Raw genomic sequence first — 23,894 nt, forward strand, 5'->3', positions numbered from 1 at the left:
TATGGTTATAGATGAACATTTCTCATTTCATTGTCTGAGTACAAAGCCATTTATAGGGCAACTTATCACATAAACACCCCTTGGCTTCTTATAATAGAAATCAATAACAGCAAAAAAGAAGACAGACACAATTTAACCATATGCTACTCCAAAAAGAAAAAAATAAACGATATCCTGTGAATGCCTTAAAAACTTTCAATATGCTATAATCACCTTGCACTGATGCCTGAGATATACATTTAATTTTCATTAGTCTTTGGCAAAAGGAGAGTGATATGTTTGTTTTAATAGCAAGGTTAGAAAAATTGTCACTTTTAGATTCATGAAACATTTTCAGATTTCTTACTGTTTTCAAGTGCACTGTCACTCACAGATGTGTGAAGAAATGCTTTTCAGACATGAAAGGAAGGGGAAAAGGGGATGTTTATCAAGAAGCAGAAATCTAGGAAGAAGCAGGAAATTTTTGTGTCTTCTCAAGTGTGGGTCAAGAAGGGAGATGTGTGGATGGGAAAGACAAGCTGATTGTTCTAAGAAGGGAAGGTACAGATGTGGGGAGATGACGAGGAGCTAGGGATATCAATGTAGCTGATACTCTGGACAAGAGTAAGACCCTCAGACTGAAAAGAGAGTGTCCCTGTCCCAATCAGTCAGAGCAGTGCTGCATGCCTGATCAGAGTGACTCAGCCTGGCTCCTGGCTGCAAAGATGGCAGCTGTGACCCTGGAACATCAACAGTGACCCCAAGAGTCAGCCATCATCTATTAATAGAAAGCGGTGTCTAAATGGCAAGGAAAGTAACACGCTTGGTATTGATGGGAGCAGCCAAATTTGGCGAAGACTCAGAGAGACCTCTTCTGAGCCTGTTCCAGGGAAGCCAGGGCTGACGGACAGTGGAGGGAGCTGGAGTCCCCAGGATTGATTTATGGTAGTGGGAGCACCACAGAGACTGATGGCTTTCTGTTTTTTTTTTTTTTTTTAAATTATTTTATTTTATTTTTTAACTTTACAATATTGTATTGGTTTTGCCATATATCAACATGAATCCGCCACAGGTATACACGTGTTCCCCATCCTGAACCCCCCTCCCTCCTCCTTCCCCATACCATCCCTCTGGGTCATCCCAATGCACCAGCCCCAAGCATCCAGTATCATGCATCACACATGGACTGGCGATAGTCCCTGGTGGCTCAGATGGTAAAGCGTCTGCCTGTAATGCAGGAGACCTGGGTTCAATCCCTGGGTTGTGAAGATCTCCTGGAGAAGGAAATGGCAACGCACTCCAGTATTCTTGCCTGGAGAATCCCACGGATGGAGGAGCCTGGTGGGTTACAGTCCATGGGGTCTCATGGAGTCGGACACGACTGAGCGACTTCACTTCACTTTCACTCAGTTTGAAGGAGGTAAGCTACTGATTTGTGTTTTACTGTTATAACAAAGCCCAGTCAAACATACCATCATCTCTTGCAATAATGATTGACTGATGTTCTCATTTAGCTTTTGCAACCTTTTCTTTTATCCTAAATATCCATTCCCTCAATTCCTTCTGTTGTTTAGTATCAGAAGTTCACATTCACAGGCAATAGAGTTGTTTTTGTTTGCTTTCTTTTAGTGAATTTTATTTTATTTTTTTAAAATTTTATCTTATTTTTAAACTTTATATAATTGTATTAGTTTTGCCATATATCAAAATGAATCCGCCACAGGTATACATGTGTTCCCCATCCTGAACCCTCCTCCCTCCTCCCTCCCAATACCATCCCTCTGGGTCGTCCCAGTGCACTAGCTCCAAGCATCCATTATCGTGCATCGAACCTGGACTGGCATCTCGTTTCATACATGATATTTTACATGTTTCAATGCCATTCTCCCAAATCTTCCCACCCTCTCCCTCTCCCATAGAGTCCATAAGACTGTTGTATACATCAGTGTCTCTTTTGCTGTCTCATACCCAGGGTTATTGTTACCATCTTTCTAAATTCCATATATATGCGTTATTATACTGTATTGTTGTTTTTCCTTCTGGCTTACTTCACTCTATATAATAGGCTCCAGTTTCATCCACCTAATTAGAACTGATTCAAATGTTTTCTTTTTAATGGCTGAGTAATACTCATCTAATACATTTAGTATTTTACATTATTTTTGTGATTTTGTTAGAATAAAAAGAAGAAAACTTTAAACATTACTTTAAATTTATAAAATAGAAAGTCATAATCTCATTAGTCTACTATAATTTTGCATTTCATTTCCAAATATTAAAGTGGGCTGTTTTTTCCTTTCCTTTAGCTCCTTTTCTTCTTCCTTTAAAAACAATTTGTGGCTTCATTGAAATATAATTCATAAACCTAAAGTTTACCATTTTAAAATGCACATGTTATTTTAGTGCTTTTAGTATATCACAAAGTTGTGAAACTATTACCACCTTCTAATTTTAGAACATTTTATTTTAAGATTTTAAAACCGTTTTTTCATGTGGACCATTTTTAAGGTCCTTATTGAGTTTGTTACAATACTGCTTCTATTTTATATTTTGGTCTTTTGACCCTGAGGCATGTGGGATTCTAGCTCCCTGACCAGGGATTGAACCTGTACCCCCTCCATTGGAAGGTGTAGTCTTAACCACTGGGCCACCAGGGAAGTCCCTAGAACATTTTAACCACCTCCCAAAATAAACCTCATACCCATTAGCAGTTGCTCTCCATTCTTCTCTTCCCCAGCCCTGTACAAGCACTAATCCACTTCCTGTTCCTCTACACTGCCTGTTCTGGAGACTTCATATAAGTGGGATTATATAGTATGTTATTTTTTTTATTTTTTAAATTTAAATTTATTTTAATTACAGGCTAATTACTTTATAATATTGTATTGGTTTTGCCATATAGTATGTTATCTTCTGTTTGATATCTGGCTTTTTTTCACTTAACAAAATTTTCCCATGTTTCTGCATGTATCAGTACCTCACTCACTTTTATATATGAATAATATTCATTGGGTTGATGTACAAAAGTGTTTATCCATTCATCAGTTAATAATATTTGGGTTATTTCTGCTTTTTGGCTGTTGTGAATTATGCTGCTTTGAACATTCATGAACACATTTTTGTGTGGACATATGTTTTCTTCTATCTCAAATATATATTATTAGTTTTCTAGGGCTGCTGTAACAACATATCATAGACTCGAGGGCTTAAACACCGAAAATGTATTTTTTCACAGTTCTGAAGGCTAGATGTTCAAGATCAAGTCAAGTTTCTTCTGAGACCTTTCCCCTTGGCTTGCAGATGGTTACCTGCTTGCTGTATGCTCACATGGTCATCCCTCCAGTCTGTGTATTTTCTGTCTCCTAATCTCCTATTCTTATAAGGACACCAGTCATATTAGATTAGAGCTTGCCGTGAAGACCCCATTTTGACTTAACTACCTCATTAAAACCTTATCTCCAAATGCAATTCCATCCTGAGGTGCTGGGGAGGTGCTAGAACCTCCCCAGCACGTGCATTTTGTGAGAACACAACTCAGCCCACAGCATATACTTACAAGGAAAATTGTTGGGTTGCATGGTAACGCTCTGTTTACCTTTCTGAAGGTGAAAGTCGCTCAGTTGTGTCCAATTCTTTGCCACCCCAAGGACTATACAGTCCATGGAATTTTCCAGGCTAGAATATTGGAATGGGTAGCCTTTCCCTTCTCCAGGGGATCTTTCCAACCCAGTGACTGAACCCAGGTCTCCTGCATTGCAGGCGGATTCTTTATAGCTGAGCCACAAGGGAAGCCCTTAACTTTATGAGGACCTCTCAAATAGATTTCAAAGCAGCTGCCCACTTTACATGCCCACCTTCCCTCCTGGTAGGGTTCCCGTTTCTCCACATCCTCACCAACATTTATTATCTGTCTTTTTGCTTATAGCCATTCATAGGAAATAAAGTTTTGAAATATATCTTTTTACAAGTTTTCCATTTCCTCATGTTTACTTCTCCTCTCACATTGTCTTTCTTGGCTGTGTGCTAATATCATTTCTGGGTGTACCCTAGTCATATTCTAAAAATTTGATAGTAATATTGATTAATAATCAAAATAAGTAGGGGTGCTGTAACATCTGATGAATTGTATAGTTTATTATCAGTAAGACAAACTGCACAGATACTGTAAAAACATAATATTACTGAGAAGATCGTGATATGATTGGACGTGAGTTTGAGAAAACTCTGGGAGATGGTGGAGGACAGGGAAGCCAGGGTCTCTGTCCATGGGGTCACAAAGATCTGGACACAATTGAGTGACTGAACAACAACAACTGAGAAAGCAGATAATTTAAATGAGAGATTTGAATTTATATTATTCAGCCAAAATTTGAAAACAGCCCAAAATATTGAAAGAAAAAATATATATATATATACATACCAATACATAGGCATAGATTTAGAAATAGATATGTAAAACCAATAAAGCACTTACCACTACATCCTTTCAGTAGCACCTCTTTGCTTATTGAAAGACGTTGCAAACACCATGAAGATACTGCATCAGTTGAAATGCATTTTGGGAAGTGTATGCTCCATTGTAGGCTTCCTTTGTGGCTCAGTGGTAAAGAATCTGCCTGTAATTCAGGAGCCTCAGGAGACATGGGTTCGATTCCTGGGTCAGGAAGTTCCCCTGGAGGAGGAAATGTCAACCCCATCCAGTATTCTTGCTTGGGAAATCCCATAGACAGAGGAGACTGGTGGGGGCTACAGTCCATAGTGTTGCCAAAAGTCAGACACAACTGAAGGGACTTAGCACACACATGCTCCATTTTAATCATTCCTCTTCCCAAAATGAATTTATTACAGAACAAATTGCCTACATGCATTGGAAGTCCATTGTGCACATCTAATTGCATTTCAATGAAGAATTTTTGAATTTAGCTTTTACATTAATTTATAGTTTTTCTGGAAGACCGTATTATCTTCACATAATTGCATTCAAGAATATTCATTTTTTTTTGCAATAGTCAACATAGAAAGCATTAAAATTCAAACAGAAGTATTCTACAAAGAGCTATAAGTGGGAATGATCTTTCTTTCTGCCAGGTGTCTGGGAAAGGAGTTTACATTTTGCCTGAGGACAATACTTTCCGAATGTCTTCTTTGAAAACTTTGAAACTGACATCAGTGCAGAAACACACTGATAATATTCTAAACACAGAGGTCTCATTTACAACTAGACTTTTTGTTTTATAACGGTAAATGCATTCAGTTTGAACTTCTTCCTTGGGTACACTTTGTTAAGTTGGTCATGTCCAGTTTAGCCCCAATGTTATTTCCTCTTTGAAGCTTTTGTGAATATTCTCGGCAGAATTTCTTCTCGCTTCTGTGTTTTGCTTTCTACTCTATTGTAGCACCATCAGTATCAGTTACAATATTTCTGCATGTACCATCTCTGAATTTGAGTCAGAAGATCTCAAAAACATGTGACAAAAACGTCCGTATCACCTGAAGAGATTTTCAACTATCTGTTTCATTATGGGATCCTGACCCAGGAAGAACTAAGTTGTGTCCCAAACTGAACAGACACCTTCCATTTCCTAGATGTTGAATCCTGGGGTGAAAGTGAAAGTGTGAGTCGCTCAGTCATGTCTGACTCTTTGTAACCCCATGGACTGTAGCCCTCCAGGCTCCTCTGTCCATGGAATTGTCCTCTGTCCAGAATACTGGAGTGGGTTGTCATTCCCTTCTCCAGAGGATTTTCCCAATCCAGGGACTGAATCTGGGTCTTATGCATTGCAGGTGGATTCTTCACCATCTGAGCCACCAGGGATGCTAGGATCCTGACATAAAAAGAGCTATATGGCAAAACCAATACAATATTGTAAAGTTAAAAAATAAAATAAAAAAAAAATAAAAGCAGGAAATTCTCAAAAAAGTAAAATAAAATAAAAACTCTTCCCTGAAAGCCAAAAAAAAAAAAGACGAGCTATAGTTCAAAAACTGAACAGACTCCTTCCATTTCCTAGATGTTGAATCCTGGGATAGTTTATGAGAATCTGGAAAGGGGCAGAAAGCCATTCTCCACTAGGACTTTGAGATGGACCAAACGATTTTCCCTCTTACCTATCCTTTACTTCTGTTGTGGTCTGATTCAGTCAGTGGAGTTAGTGGCTGTTTGTAGAGAAAGAATTTAACAGCTGTGCAGTTAATAGACCCATGGAGTTGCTTCCCTAGCGGCTCAGGCCATGCGATCGTAAAGAGTGGGACACTACTGACCGACTAACGCTTGCACTTTTCACTTAGACACATCTAAGGAGGTGGGTTTAGGATGTGTTTTTCAAGAAGTCTTAGCTGAAAAGACATCCTACAAGAAAAATTGAGCAAAGAATCAAGGCATTTTAACAATAGTGTTTTTTTTAATTTAATTTAATTTTTTAACTTTACAATATTGTATTGGTTTTGGCATATATCCAAATGAATCCACCACAGGTATACATGCATTCCCCATCCTGAACCCTCCTCCCTCCTCCCTCCCCATACCATCCTTCTGGGTCGTCCCAGTGCACCAGCCCCAAGCATCCAGTATCATGCATCGAACCTGGACTGGTGACTCGTTTCGTATATGATATTATACATGTTTCAATGTCATTCTCCCAAATCATCCCACCCTCTCCCTCTCCCACAGAGTCCAAAAGACTGTTCTATACATCAGTGTCTCTTTTGCTGTCTCATATACAGGGTTACTGTTACCATCTTTCTAAATTCCATATATATGCATTAGTATACTGTATTGGTGTTTTTCTTTCTAGCTTACTTCACTCTGTATAATAGGCTCAAGTTTCATCTGCCTCATTAGAACTGATTCAGATGTATTCTTTTTAATGGCCGAGTAATACTCCATTGTGTATATGTACCACAGCTTTCTTACCCATTCATCTGCTGATGGACATCTAGGTTGCTTCCATGTCCTGGCTATTATAAACAGTGCTGCGATGAACATTGGGGTACACGTGTCTCTTTCAATTCTGGTTTCCTCAGTGTGTATGTCCAGCAGTGGGATTGCTGGATCATTTTTGTTTTAATTGAACATGTGTATTATGTGTTAATTTAAGTACTTTACAATAATTTAATTCTCCTCGCAACTCCATGAAGCATATATGAGCATCCTGTCTTGAAAGATGAAGAAATATCCTCAGAGAAATTAGACAGTTTTCTTGGGCTCATACCCTGGTAAATAGCAGGGCTGGAATGAGGCAAAAGTCTTTTGCCTCCCACACAGTCTTTTGCTCAGGGTAATTTTTTATTTGATCATTTTTAAATTGGAAAATAATTTCATTATAATGTTGTGTTAGTTTCTGCTGTATAACAATGTGAATCAACTATCTGCATAAATATATCCCATCCCTCTTGAGCCTCCCTCCCACCTCCCTCTCCCCCACATTCCCACCTGTCTAGGTCATCACAGAGCACCAAACTGAGTTCCCTGTGCCACGCAGCCGCTTCCCACCAGCTCTCTGTCTTACACGCGGTCCTGTGTGTGTGTGAGAATTCTACTGTCCCGATTGCCCCACAGTCCCCTCCTCCATGGGCTTCCCAGGTGGCTCGTGGTAAAGAACCTGCCTGCCAATGCAGGAGACACAGAGGCTTGGGTTCAATCCCTGGGTCAGGAAGATCCCCTGGAGGAGGAAATGGCAACCCACGCCAGTATTCTTGCCTGGACAATTCCATGCACAGAGGAGCCTGGTGGGTTACAGTGCACAGGGTTGCAGAGAGTCAGGCATGACTGAGCACACACATACACACACGTCTCCATGCCCCACTGTGTCCCCAAGTCCATTCTCAGCTTCTGCGTCTCTACTCCTGGCCCACGACCAGGATATTTTTTAAAGATTATATTTTATGTTATTCTTTTGTCAATATTCATCTCATTACAGTATTGTTATTATTTATCATTTATGCTAATATCAGCACATATGAATATAAATATGATGTTAGTATCAACAAATATTGTAGCTGCAAATGCATTTGGGATTGTTATCCGTATCTGTATAGAACCACAATCAGTACTTGTAGTAACTTGAGGGAATGAGAACAATGATGGGTCACTTCTGAGGAGAAAAACCATGGTTGCTGACAAGGAACAGATGAAATGGTGCTGCTCAGGCAGAAAACTGGGGGAAATAAATGTTTAAGAAGGGTTCTATAAAGTTTGGTTCTTTTCTCCATTTTCCTACAATATCATCTTGTTTTTCTTTAAGGTTTCTTGGAGTTTGATTTATTTTTAGAATTCTTCAAGTGCCTTTTTCTGAAGGGACTTTCTTCAAACTAGGGGATGAAAGGTGTTGATAGACAACAGAGGCTATTCAAATAGTGTGTGTGTGCGCATGTGCGCGCACTCAGTCGTGTGCGACTCTGTGCAATCCCATGGACTTTCGCCCACCAGTCACCTCTGTCAAATAGAGGGATAAAGTAAATGTGTATTTACTTGATCTGAGCATTTAACTTCATCAGCATAAAAATTAGCATAAGGTATCTGTGTTTCATCATTTGGGTAACTGCATTCTTTGTCTGTAATTTAAAATAAAATTCCTCTTTTTTAGTGTTTTGATGCTCAGATCACTATGAGGAAAGGAGTTTCTAGTGCCTCCTCCCTCTGATTTTTTCTGTTTGTGGAATGTGTTGGAAAGACTATTGCACTTCTACTTTGCAGCGTTTTGTGTCAGAAGTAAATGTCTGTGGGATGATTAAATTGAGTGGATCAAAATGGGGGTAAGTTTTGGTGCGGAAAATATTCAGGTTCAGGTCACAGGTTTAGTTATTAAAGTAAACATTTGATCTCCAGTGCAATGCCATGATAGAGCCAAAGCTTGTTCTACAGCCAATAATTTGATTTGATTTCCTAAGCAAATTCTCTCCCTTAATCCTCAGGCAGGATGCACATAGAATATGCAGGATTTTTCACCTCTCACCTCTCCCAGCGCAGTCATTTTAATATCTGTGTGTACTTCGTAAGACAAGCCTGAAAATAAGATTAGGAAACATTAGAAATGGCAACCCTGCTTTTTGCAGGAGATAGGAACAGTTCTTGGCCATCAGTGCTCACAAACTGCAACTCTTTTCAATGCTGTGAAACTGCATGAGAGATGAAAATTCTCATGCTCTTTAACTTTCAATTAATTAGTCATGGATTCTAGGGACAGAGGAAATGAAAGAGGAACTATAAAACTCTATAAATGTGGTGAATTTTTAAAATTTACATCAGAAGTTGAAAATTAATCTTTTTTGGATGAAAAGTATCATGCAGTTACTTAAAAAATATTCATTCCAGTACTTCCCTGGTGGTCCTGTGGTTAGGATTCCACCTGGCAATGCTGGGGACACGGATTTAATCCCTGGTCTGGAAAGATCCCACGTGCTGCAAGGCAACTGAGCCCATTAACCACAACTCCTGAGCCCGTACTCCAGAGCCTGTGATTTGAAACAAGGGAAGCTATCACAATGAGAATCCTGAGCACCACAACTAGAGAAAGCCCATGAAACAACAAAGAATCAGAGTAGCCAAAAATAGCAATAAGATTAAAAAAAAATTACTCCTTCCATTTTTATTTAAAGCACCCAGAGAATCATGAGCCTTGAACAGAGATGGCAGTTTTACATTGCAAGTCAATATTTGGTAAACTTCAGCACAACTAAGTGAAGCATTAGTTGTGAAGGCTAAGTGAAGGCTTTACAACTAAGTGAAGCCTTGTGACCTGCAAGGCAGTGTGAGCAGATTATTGAGTGCACCTAACTGAGATTCTGGTCCCATCACTTCATGGGAAATAGATGGGGAAACAGTGGAAACAGTGTCAGACTTTATTTTTTGGGGCCCCAAAATCACTGCAGATGGTGATTGCAGCCATGAAATTAAAAGACGCTTACTCCTTGGAAGGAAAGTTATGACCAACCTAGATAGCATATTCAAAAGCAGAGATATTACTTTGCCAAAAAAGGTTCATCTAGTCAAGGCTATGGTTTTTCCAGTGATCATGTATGGATGTGAGAGTTGGACTGTGAAGAAAGCTGAGCGCCGAAGAATTGATGCTTTTGAACTGTGGTGTTGGAGAAGACTCTTGAGAATCCCTTGGACTGCAAGGAGTTCCAACCAGTCCATTCTAAAGGAGGTCAGTCCTGGGTGTTCATTGGAAGGACTGATGCTGAGGCTGAAACTCCAATACTTTGACCACCTCATGGGAACAGTTGACTCATTGGAAAAGACTCTGATTCTGGGAGGGATTGAGGGCAGGAGGAGAAGGGGACGACAGAGGATGAGATGGCTGGATGGCATCACCGACTTGATGCACATGAATTTGGGTGAACTCCGGGAGTTGGTGATGGACAGGGAGGCCTGGCGTGCTGCGATTCATGGGGTCACAAAGGGTCGGACACGACTGAGAGACTGAACTGAACTGAACTCAGACTCACAGTAGATGCTCCGTCAAGGGCCAGAAAGAAATAAGGGAGCAGAAAAGCAGAAGAGAGAAAAGTGAGAAGTAGGGAGAGAGCATATTTGTGAGGAATTCAATATGTTGAATTTGAGACACTGTGGTGAATCTGCCATGCTGAATATTGCCCTGGAACATGCCTCATCCTCTGAGAGTCATAGAAAAAGTCACCTCCATCTATGTTTTCTACTACAAATGAAATTTTGTGAGCATCTTTTTGGGTATATTGATAAACTAACCTGCCTGTCATTTTAGGGGGTCTATATACTAGGTGCAAATTTTCTATGCAGCAAGCATGATTCATGTATAAATTACACATTTATCCAACTGATTTGTTGAAATAATTCCAGTGAATTGTAACTGTTAGGACTAAGGATGTTCAAAACTTTGACTCAAACTCAAAATGGTTTGAGTCCAAACTCGATTTCTTCTACTATGTACATCTCAACAATCTTGTCCCTCAGTGCTTATGTGGGTATGTTCCTAAAACTGCATAAATGTTATATTTTTATTCTTTGGTAATATGATATTACACAGAAATTGCTTTTCTTCTGGTATTGTTCAGCTTAGTTATCTTCATATATGCTTAATCCTTTCTAGTCATTTGTGTTATTTCATTTTATTCCTTTCTTTTTCCATTTCCTTCAGTATATCAACACCTTTGTGACTGGTTTCTAAGAACTCATTTATGATTAAGGATGTTAACTGTTTGTCATGAAATGCAAATGAAATATCATATTTTATTGCCATCAGTTTACTATGGTATTTTGCATTTTGGTTGTATATTAAAATATAATCATGTCGTATTAAAAAAAAGAAAAAGGGATGTTAGTCTTCAAGTAGTTCTTTGGTTGTTTGTTGTCACTGTATTTTACTCAATCTGAGCCACCAGAAATTATTAGAGTGAATTGGTTTTATTTCTACAAAGAAATAAAAAAAATTTCCAATTAAACTATGACACAATTGTACCTTTTAATTAAGACTTTTATTTTATGCTTTTTGTGTTTTTTAATAATTAATTAACTGTTAACTGGTTACACAAGCATCTCATTAGTTTGAATTATCTTTGAAACCTTTCTAAGGGTGTAATCTGCCATTTACCTTGTCTTCAGTTTCACTGCTTGGAGTGTGTTTGACAGTTCTCATGTACAAAAACAAAGCTTTTTCTTCCTGTGAATTCCAACTTCCCTTGGATTTAATTTAAAAAAATTTTTTTGGAAGTAAATGTGTATGAGCATCTGTTTCAATGAAAAAAATCACTATCTTGGAAAGATATTTTACACCATGTTCATTGCAACATTATCTATGATAACCAGTACATGGAAACAGCCTAAGAGTTCCATGATGGATGAATGGATAAAGAAGTTGTGATATATACAGATATATTTGATGTTGCCCTATTCAGCAATATAAACTAAGGAAATTTTACCAATTGTGATAATGTGGATGGATCTTGAGGTCATTATGCTAGGTGGAATAAATCAAAGAGAAATACCACATGAATATGAGGGATCAAAAAAACAGATTCCTAGAAACAGAGATGAGATTTGTGGTCCCCAGAGAGAAGGGATGGAGGGACTGGATGAAACAGGTGAAGATGATCAAAAGGTACAAATTTCATAAGTTGAATAATTTATGGGGATGTAACATGGTGATAATAATAATGATGTTTAATATATTGGAAAGGTACCAAGAGAGTAAATCTTTAAAGTTCTCCTCACAAGGAAAAAAAAAATATGTGGGTTGATGGATGTTAAGCAAACTTACTGCAATAATTTTGTAGTATATAATATACAAAATCATTGTACAGTTTAAGTTTCTGCAGTTTTATATTTTAACTATATTTCAATAAAACTGGAAAAATACAATTAAAAAAGAAAATATGGAATTGTGATCATTCTTTGAGGATCAGTTTCATTTTCACCAAATGTACACCTTACTATTTTGTTCCTCTAGCCTTTCAGCTTAAATAGTAAACTCATGATTCAATGCTGAATCACAATGTAATATTTTAAACAGATGTAAAAATCATATAGATATTACCAAAATGCACACTACATAACTAAACTAACAATTGAACCACTCTGACCATGTCCAGGAGTTTACAAGCAATGCCAACTTGTTGCAGGAATAACAGCAACTATTCCCAGGTGGTGCTAGTGGTAAAGAGCACACCTACAAACCCAGAAGACTTGGGTTCTATCCCTGGGTCAGGAAGATCCCCTGGAGAAGGGCATGGCAATGCACTCCAGTATTCTTGCCTGGAGAATTCCATGGCTAGAGGAGCCTGGGGGTCTATAGTTCATAGGGTCACAAAGAGTTGTACACAACTGAAGTGACTTAGCACATACTCACACATGGTAAGAAGAAACTGTCCATAAGACACATACAGCTGTCAAAGAAGCTAGAATATTTTTTTAAAAACATATATTACAATTGATTAAAATAATTGAACAAAGTCAGTGGAACCCTAATATATCTATTGTGGATACCTAAAATAGGCATAACTAGCTCTGACTATATATATGTATTTTTTTAAAATACAAATTTATTTAAGGAACTATTCAAATATACACTATATAACTTAAGGATGTGAGAGTCAAACAATGTGAATTTTGGTGAGAACTGCATCAAGAGAATGGCCAACATGTTCACTGTGGTGTATCTTCTCAGATTGTTCAGTTCCTTATGAAAAATAAGCTTTATTTCAAAAGGGCATTTTTGTTTTGCTTCTGTTTACTTGTATGTGATCTTTAAACAGAGAAATTTTTAAATTATTGAATTTTTATAATAAAAAAATACTTCCACAAAGTTTGAAAACTTAAGAAAGTACCAAAAAATGAAATAAACTATTATTTTTTAAAACCTTACTGTTTTATTTTATCTCGTATTTTTTTTGGGGGGGTGTAACTTGTGGCTTGGGAGATCTTAATTCCCCAACCAGGGATCAAGCCCCTGTCTCTTGTAGTGGAAATTCAGGGTCCTAACCACTGGATCACCAGGGAATTCCCATAAAAATTAGTTTTAATATTGTTATCCAATAATAAAAGTAGCCTCTACTAAGTAACAGTTAGGGAGCATTCAATACATAATTTGCATAAGACACTTGTTTTCTATCCCCTGAATTTTCCAATGAATGATATTTTATTCTGTCCCTGTGCAAGTAATTTTGTTCATACTCAGTTGCTTCAGTCATGTCCGACTTTACTACCCTATGAACTGTAGCTCTGGGGGAAAATCTTCCAGGCTCACTCTTGTCTGCAGAAATCAAGGATTGCATGTTGAGGGACTGAGGCCCCCACTTTCTTGGAGGCTATAAGTTGGAGCTGCACTTCTCAGTTCATTTATAAGTGTTAGTTCCTCAGACTCTTCTGTCCGTGGAATTCTCCAGGCAAGAATACTGGAGTGGGTTGCCATTTTCTTCTTCAGAAGATCTTCCCAATCTGGGGATCAAACCTGGGTCTGCCACTTTGTAGGCAGATTCTTTACCATCTGAGCCACCAGGGAAGTAGTTTTGTGGAGAAGATAAAATTAGTCAAATAACCATAATATAACTTGTTTTGAGTGTTATGAGAGAGTCACCAAAGACTTTGGAGAATGGATGCTACATAAGATTGGAGGCAGTTCAACGATAAAGTCTGTGTGTGGTAGATAATATTTGATTTCAATCTTTACAAGTAGGTTTTGAGTTTGTATGGAGAAAGCAGGCATTTCAAAGGGAAGAAATTAATCAACAACCAAGCAAGAAAATCAATTAGGCTGATGGAAAAGTTACCAATTCTGTGCCAGTTTTTCCTGCACATGTAGGATTCTACACCCTCTAGAATTTGGTCATGTGATGGACAAGAGAAACTTTAAGGGCATGATTCTCCACATTCTTTCCTAATAATGTTTGCAATGGTGACTGCTGTGTTGGCCTAGATTCCTGACTGATTATGATTAGAGGACTTTCTTGAAAAATTCACGGTGAACATGAAGTGAGAAAAAGAAATAAAACTTATTTGATTTACTCCATTATGACTTTGGGAGGAGGGGACATGATTATTACTGCAACATAACCTAACATAGCCCAACCATTACAGCTGGAGATAGAATTGAATAGAGCTGGAAACAGACATGAAGACAAAAAAAAAAAAAAGAGAAGGTTAAAGTTAGTTAACATTGAATCACTCAGTTTAATATCATAAGAGAATGTGGACATCTAGACTTTACATTATAAGCAATATAAACCTATGAGTATTTTCCTTGTTTTGCTTTTTTAGGAAAATGGCATTATCAAGTTTAAGGAGTAAAGGATTTGTGTTGCAGTGTTCTATAGAATGAGTTGGAGGAAATACAATTATCAAGGAAAGGCATGAAATAAGAGATTGCTATAGTAACCATGGGCTTCCCAGGTGGTGCACTGGTCAAGAACCCACCTGCCAGTGCAGGAGATGCAAGGGACTTGGGTTGGATCCCTTGGTTGGGAAAATCCCCTGGAGGAGGACTTGGCAACCCACTCCAGTATTCTTGCCTGGAGAATCCTGTGGAGCGTGGAACCTGGTGTACAGTCCATGGAGTAGCAAAGTGTAGGACACGACTGAGTGACTGAGCATCCATGCACAGCAACCAGTGTGAGAGCTTGCGTTTTCGCTAAGATTGCAACAGTAGGAAGAGAGAGTAGGAGACAATACACTACTCTCATTGTGCAGAAATAACACAGAGGTCAAGTTGAAGAGCTTTGTAGACAAAGTGCTCATCACATGGAAATATTGTATGCATTGAATTGTGTAGTTCCAAAATAGATTCCTTGAGTCCTAACCCTCAATACCTCTGGCTGTGACCTTATTTGGGAAGAGAGTCTTTACAGAGGAACTCAAATTAAAATGATGTCAGGAGGTTGGATCTTCATCTTATATGGTTGGTGTCCTTATAAAAAGGGGAAATTTGACACTGAGATAGACATGCACAAGGGAAGATGAAGAGTCACAGATTGAAAATCGCCATCTATAAGCCAAAGAGAGAAGAATTGGCAGATACCTGCCTCACAGTGCTCACAAAGAAACAACCCTAGACCACCTTCCAGCATTCAGAAACACAAGACAATACATTTCTGTTTAAGTCACCTGGTTTGCAGTGTTCTGTTATGGCAACTCTGCTGCTGCTGCTGCTAAATCGCTTCAGTCGTGTCCAACTCTGTGCGACCCCATAGACGGCAGCCCGCCAGGCTTCCCGGTCCCTGGGACTCTCCAGGCAAGAACACTGGAGTGGGCTGCCATTTCCTTCTCCGATGCATGAAAGTGAAAAGTGAAAGTGAAGTCCCTTAGTCGTGTTGGACTCTTAGCGACCCCATGAACTGCAGCCTACCTGGCTCCTCTGTCCATGGATTTCCCAGGCAAGAGTACAGGAGTGGGGTGCCATTGCCTTGTGAACTATTATAATAGAACTATTGAAGTATTTTTAAATGTTAGACACTTCAATCTTAAAAATTCTAGATCTTCCCCTTTCTTTGCTCCCATTTTTTGTCTAAGTTAAATCAGAAACACAGGGATAACTTTCTGCTCCTCTGTATACAGACTGAACCTACTGACCTTTGTTCAAGTTTGTATCTTATCCTTTACCTATTATCTCTTCTTATATTAGAAATGTAATAAACCTTAACAAGTTTTCAAATACAAGTCTTACCTTGAAAGATGGAATAAGGTTACATTTTTAAAGGTCCAGAGCATCTTGAATTCTGCTTAATTGAAAAAAGCCCTTTGGTGTGATGAATTCAGTCATTAATTTATTATCTAGCTCCATTGAAATCTCTTATAATCAGCTTTTGTGTTAAAGGCATCAAGGTGAAATCCTGCCAAGCCCTCAAAGATAGGAATGCGGTGCACTCTGAAGAATTTTACTTGTTCTCTAAATTCTGCAGAATGTGGAAGATGATGGCAGGAATTCATTATTGGAATACAGGGCTTCAGGACAGGGATGTTTATAAACTTTCATACATCAAAGTTTAGTGCCCAATAGTTGATACATTATTGCCTTGTAAAATAATTATTATTTAACCACATTTTGAGAGCCTTACACTAGTAACATATAAGTAATTTTCTTTATAATCTTAATTTGGCCCTGGGAAGTCCAATCTCTTATTTTGCACTATGACTAGTGAATCAAACTGAGATGGAAAAGTTGGCCCTGTAAATTCTTCAGTTAAGATTTTACCCAAGCTCGGACTTTTAGTCCAGGTTCAATTCCTGGTTGGGGAACTAAGACCCCACATTTAGGGATGTGGCAAAGAAAAAAAAAAAAAGTAAAAAAAAAAAAAAGATTTTACTAAGATTTGCATCTCTAACTCATTTTTTTCTTTCATTCATGATGTGAATACAAAGCCTCATTTTTCAAATGACTACCTAGATTTCCAAGATAAAATTTTTGGATAGGTACTAGCTTTATGCAAAAAATGAACTGAAAGACAGTCCTGAGAAAATTCAACTTCACATAATAAACTATATTTTAATTTCTCAACTGATGCTACCAGCAATGTTTAAAAATGAATCCCCAATTAAAGTAGCCCTGAAAATTTGTTATACTGAAATCCTGTTCTAACACTCCAGGACATATGAATTAACAAAGATAAGATATTTTCAAAATCACATTCACAAAATATTTAATATGTTTAATATTTATGTGGTTAAATATTCAGAGTCTTATTTTGAAGGTGTTTCACATATAAGATGGACTTAAGGACTGAATAATTCAGTCATCAAGCATTTAATGGAGACATGGATAAAGCACATTTTAATTGCTTGGAATTCAAAGATGAATAAGGCAATGCTGCTAAAACATTGTTGGAGGGGGCTTATGTGTAAATAAATAATAGGGATATAATGTAATATACTCCTGAAGATGCTTGAGAGTCCCTTGGACAGCAAGGAGATCAAACCAGTAAATCCTAAAGGAAATCAACCCTGAATATTCACTGGAAGGACTGATGCTGAAGCTGAAGTTCCAATACTTTGTCCACCTAATGCAAAGAGCCAACTAACTGGTAAAGACCCTGATGCTGGAAAACACTGAAGTCAGGAGGAGAAAGGGATGACAAAGGATGAGATGGTTGGATGGCATCATCAATTCAATGGACATGAGTTTGAGCAAACTTCTAGAGATGGTGAAGGACAGAAAAGCCTAGTGTGCTGCAGTCCATGGGGTTGCAAAGAGTTGGACATGCCTGAGTAAATGAACAATAAGAACAATGTGATACACACATTTAGTAAACCATTGCTATGTCTGGGTCTGATGTGTTGGAATAGATTAAGGTTCCCTGATAGCTCAGTTGGTAAAGAATCTTCCTGCAATGCAGGAGACCCCAGTGCAATTCCTGTGTTGGGAAGATCCCCGGAGAAGGGATAAGCTACCCACTTCAGTATTCTTGGGCTTCCTTTGTGGTTCAGCTGGTAAAGAATCTGCCTGCAATGTGGGAGACCTGGGTTTGATCCCTGGGCTGGGAAGATCCCCTGGAGAAGGGAAAGGTTACCCACTCCAGTATTCTGGCTTAGAGAATTCCATGGACTGTACAGTCCATGAGGTCTCAAAGAGTCAGACCCGACTAAGAGACTTTCACTTCACTTTAGAAGAACTAGTAGATCATTTCCACTAAATGGCATTGAAACGTGTATAATATCATATATGAAACGAATCGCCAGTCCAAGTTCGGTGCATGATACTGGTTGCTTGGGGCTGGTGCACTGGGACGACCCAGAGGGATGGTACAGGGAGGGTGGAAGGAGGGGGGTTTGGGATGGGGAACACATGTATACCTGTGGCGGATTCATGTTGATGTATGGCAAAACCAATACAATATTGTAAAGTAATTAACCTCCAATTAAAATAAATAATTTATATTAAAAAAAAAGAAAATTTGGAAGAATATTCCAGAGAATGGAAACAGCAAGAGCCAAGATTTGCAAGCATACATGCGTCTGGATAATTTGTGGTCCACAAATCAAACTTGGTTAGAGAAAGAACTAGTTGTGCAAGATTCAAATGGTGTAGCTAAAGGTAAGGTGAGCAGAATGTTCATCTAAGTACTCGGGAATTCTGGAGTTATAGAGCTGAGGAAAATAGAAATAGAATCCAGTGTAACTGAAAAGGACCCTATGGGGCCTTCCCAGGATAAGTAAAATAGTGTTAGTCAGTCATGACCAACTCTTGGGGACCCCATGTACTATCCATGGAATTCTCGGGCCAGAATACTGGAGTAGGTTACCATTCCTTACTCCAAGGGATCTTCCCAAGCCAGGCTTCAAACCTAGGTCTCCTACATTGTAGGCAGATTTTTTATAATCAGAGCTACCAGGGAAGCCTGCCTCAGCACAAGCCCTCCCCCATATCCACTGCTTTAGCTCCTTTCTGTGGTACCTAGAGAAAGGTATCTGATGTACATTTCCTGAATTGTTTTGCAGGTGTGAAAACCACCACCGAATGTCAGATGTTAACTGATGATCATGAGCACACAGCCCCAGGCCTCCTGTTTGGCCTCACTATGCGTCAGGCATAGGAACTTCGGCCAACATGAGTAGTTAGAGTGAGTCAGTCAGCACTTGGGAAAAGCAAATGTGAAGGTCAAGTTGAGCATGCGTAATTGCATCATTCTAGTTGGAGCTTTACAACTGATTAGACGGCGTGCCAAAGCGCAGGCGGCTGCGATGGGCACGCCAAAGTGCGGGTGAGAGGAGCCACCCCACGTCTGAGGTCAGGGGCAGAAGCCGGGAGGATACCATGGATGAAGGGCTGAGGTCAAGAGGAGTTACCCCACGTTCGAGGTCAGGGGCAGCAGCCGAGAGTACCAGACTGCGACAGCGCAGAAACGGCCGAGAGGAACTACCCCGCATCCGAGGTCAGAGGGGGCGGCTGGGAGGAGATACCCCACGCCCCAAGCCGGAGGCAAGGGGCGGCGGGTGGGAGGAGCTACCCCACGCCCCTAAGCCTGAGGCCAAAGGCAGCGGCAGGGAGGAGCAACCCCACTACGGAGACCAGGGGCGGTGGCCGGGAGGACCAACCCCACGTCCAAGGAGTGGTGGCTGCGCGGGCGCAGGAGTGCCTAGAGGAGCTATCCCATGTTGAAGGTCAGGAAGGGTAGCCGTGAGGAGATACCCCTCATCCAAGGTAAGGAGCAATGGCTGTGCTTTGCTGGAGCAGCTGTGAAGAGATACCCCACGCCCAAGGTAAGAGAAACCCAAGTAAGAGGGTAGGTGTTGCAAGAGGGCATCAGAGGGCAAACACACTGAAACCATACTCACAGAAAACTAGTCAATCTAATCACACTAGGACACAGCCTTGTCTAACTTAATGAAACTAAGCCATGCCCGTGGGACAACCCAAGACGGGCGGGTCATGGTGGAGAGATTTGACAGAATGTGGTCCACTGGAGAAGGGAATGGCAAACCACTTCAGTATTCTTGCCTTGAGAACCCCATGAACAGTATGAAAAGGCAAAATGATAGGATACTGAAAGAGAAACTCCCCAGGTCAGTAGGTGCCCAATATGCTACTGGAGATGAGTGGAGAAATAACTCCAGAAAGAATGAAGGGATGGAGCCAAAGCAAAAAGAATACCCAGCTGTGGATGTGACTGGTGATAGAAGCAAGGTCCGATGCTGTAAAGAGCAATATTGCATAGGAACCTGGAATATCAGGTCCATGAATCAAGGCAAATTGGAAGTGGTCAAACAGGAGATGGCAAGAGTGAATGTCGACATTCTAGGAATCAGCAAACTGAAATGGACTGGAATGGGTGAATTTAACTCAGATGACCATTATATCTACTACTGTGGGCAGGAATCCCTCAGAAGAAACGGAGTGGCCATCATGGTCAACAAAAGAGTTTGAAATGCAGTACTTGGATGCAATTTCAAAAATGACAGAATGATCTCTTGATTTCGAAGGCAAACCATTCAATATCACAGTAATCCAAGTCTATGCCCCAACCAGTAACGCTGAAGAAGCTGAAGTTGAATGGTTCTATGAAGACATACAAGACCTTTTAGAACTAAGACCCAAAAAAGAAGTCCTTTTCATTATAGGGGACTGGAATGCAAAAGTAGGAAGTCAAGAAACACCTGGAGTAACAGGCAAATTTGGCCTTGGAATACGGAATGAAGCAGGGCAAAGACTAATAGAGTTTTGCCAAGAAAATGCACTGGTCATAGCAAACACCCTCTTCCAACAACACAAGAGAAGGCTCTATACATGGACATCACCAGATGGCCAACACCGAAATCAGATTGATTATATTCTTTGCAGCCAAAGATGGAGAAGCTCTATACAGTCAGCAAAAACAAGACCAGGAGCTGACTATAGCTCAGACCATGAACTCCTTATTGCCAAATTCAGACTTAAATTGAAGAAAGTAGGGAAAACCACTAGTCCATTCAGGTATGACCTAAATCAAATCCCTTATGATTATACAGTGGAAGTGAGAAATAGATTTAAGGGCCTAGATCTGATAGATAGAGTGCCTGATGAACTATGGAATGAGGTTCATGACATTGTACAGGAGACAGGGATCAAGACCATTCCCATAGAAAAGAAATGCAAAAAAGCAAAATGGCTGTCTGGGGAGGCCTTACAAATAGCTGTGAAAAGAAGAGAAGTGAAAAGCAAAGGAGAAAAGGAAGGATATTAACATCTGAATGCAGAGTTCCAAAGAATAGCAAGAAGAGATAAGAAAGCCTTCTTCAGCGATCAATGCAAAAAAATAGATGAAAACAACAGAATGGGAAAGACTAGGGATCTCTTCAAGAAAATCAGAGATACCAAAGGAACATTTCATGCAAAGATGGGCTCGATAAAGGACAGAAATCGTATGGACCTAATAGAAGCAGAAGATATTAAGAAGAGATGGCAAGAATACACAGAAGAACTGTACAAAAAAGATCTTCATGACCCAGATAATCACGATGGTGTGATCACTGACCTAGAGCCAGGCATCCTGGAATGTGAAGTCAAGTGGGCCTTAGAAAGCATCAATATGAACAAAGCTAGTGGAGGTGATGGAATTCCAGTTGAGCTGTTCCAAATCCTGAAAGATGATGCTGTGAAAGTGCTACACTCAATATGCCAGCAAATTTGGAAAACTCAGCAGTGGCCACAGTTTTCATTCCAATCCCAAAGAAAGGCAATGCCAAAGAATGCTCAAACTACTGCACAATTGCACTCATCTCACATGCTAGTAAAGTAATGCTCAAAATTCTCCAAGCCAGGCTTCAGCAATATGTGAACCGTGAACTTCCTGATGTTCAAGCTGGTTTTAGAAAAGGCAGAGGAACCAGAGATCAAATTGCCAACATCCGCTGGATCATGGAAAAAGCAAGAGAGTTCTAGAAAAACATCTATTTCTGCTTTATTGACTATGCCAAAGCCTTTGACTGTGTGGATCACAATAAACTGTGGAAAATTCTTCAAGAGATGGGAATACCAGAACACCTGATCTGCCTCTTGAGAAATTTGTATGCAGGTCAGGAAGCAACAGTTAGAACTGAACATGGAACAACAGACTGGTTCCAAATAGGAAAAGGAGTACGTCAAGGCTGTATATTGTCACCCTGTTTATTTAACTTATATGCAGAGTACATCATGAGAAAAGCTGGACTTGAAGAAACACAAGCTGCAATCAAGATTTCCGGGAGAAATATCAATAACCTCAGCTATGCAGATGACACCACCCTTATGGCAGAAAGTGAAGAGGAACTCAAAAGCCTCTTGATGAAAGTGAAAGTGGAGAGTGAAAAAGTTGGCTTAAAGCTCAACATTCAGAAAATGATGGTCATGGCATCTGGTCCCACCACTTCGTGGGAAATAGATGGGGAAACAGTGGAAACAGTGTCAGACTTTATTTTTCTGGGCTCCAAAATCACTGCAGCTGGTGACTGAAGCCATGAAGTTAAAAGACGCTTACTCCTTGGAAGGAAAGTTATGAGCAATCTAGATAGCATATTGAAAAGCAGAGACGTTACTTTGCCAACAAAGGTTTGTCTAGTCAAGGCTATGGTTTTTCCTGTGGTCATGTATGGATGTGAAAGTTGGGACTGTGAAGAAGGCTGAGTGCCAAAGAATTGATGCCTTTGAACTGTTGTGTTGGAGAAGACTCTTGAGAGTCCCTTGGACTGCAAGGAGATCCAACCAATCCATTCTGAAGGAGATCAGCCCTGGGATTTCTTTGGAGGGAATGATGCTAAAGCTGAAACTCCAGTACTTTGGCCACCTCATGCGAAGGATTGACTCATTGGAAAAGACTCTGATGCTGGGAGGGATTAGGGGCAGGAGGAGAAGGGGACGACAGACGATGAGATGGCTGGATAGCATCACTGACTCGATGGACGTGGGTCTCAGTGAACTCTGGGAGTTGGTGATGGACAGGGAGGCCTGGCGTGCTGCGATTCATGGGGTCGCAAAGAGTCGGACACGACTGAGCGACTGATCTGATCTTGTAATTTATTCAGTTATCCACACATGTATCCAGCGAAGTAACTGATTCAGAGAGTCTGTAAGCCTAGTTACAGTTTTAAAAAACAAGTTGGAGTTCTGAGATAAACATTTTGGTTGTTACTGGATGTTTGAAGTGTTGCACACATTATCAAGTATAGGTATAGGGCATCATCAGAAACCAAGTAGAAATCAATGATATGAACAGACATTTGATACCCAATTTAATATCTGTCAAGAATTTAGAGAGTTTTGATGTGTTTATTTAAAACTCACTTACTTGAGTGGATATTTAGCATGCATTTAAAAATATATAATAGTACTTCACTGGTGGCTCATAAGGGAAAGAATCTGCCTTCAGTGCAGGAGACCCTGGTTCAATCCCTGGGTCTGGAAGATTGCCTGGCAAAGGGAATAGCAACCCACTCTGGTATTCTTGCCTGTAGAATTCCATGGGCTGAGGAGCCTGGTGGGCTACAGTCCATGGGATTGCAAAGAGTCGAACACAACTGAGTGATTAACGCTTTCACCACTAATTAAATGTCTCTCCTGCATTTTCCAAGTTATGAGTTCTAGGTCCTCAAGATAGGAGTTAGGAACTCACTTTCCCATTTCCTTTGCAGCTGGGGCTTAACACATGACATCAACTCCATCATTTAGAGGGATCTGATGATAATTTCATTCAATATTTCATCAGAAAATGCTTGAAGAAGGAGGAACCCATGTTGGGGGGTATCTATTTTTTCAAGGCAGCAATTGAGGTCCTGCTAGGGGAATTCCCTGCTCCGTATTAATGATGTTAGTTCAAGCGCCCATGACACTGATGGCAGCAACCGGTTTGCTTGTGTAACTTGGGAATTTAAGTCGGCTGTATTAGCCTCCAGGTGTGGTTCTTCACCTTCCTGAAAAATCAACATGCTACCTGTATTTTTAGTAAATTTCTTTCTGCTTAAACTAACAAGAAGGGGCTTCTAGACTTTATATCTTAGAATC

The sequence above is a fragment of the Bos indicus genome, chromosome 20 (genome assembly GCF_029378745.1).
Source record: "Bos indicus isolate NIAB-ARS_2022 breed Sahiwal x Tharparkar chromosome 20, NIAB-ARS_B.indTharparkar_mat_pri_1.0, whole genome shotgun sequence".
Taxonomy (NCBI): Eukaryota; Metazoa; Chordata; class Mammalia; order Artiodactyla; family Bovidae; genus Bos; species Bos indicus.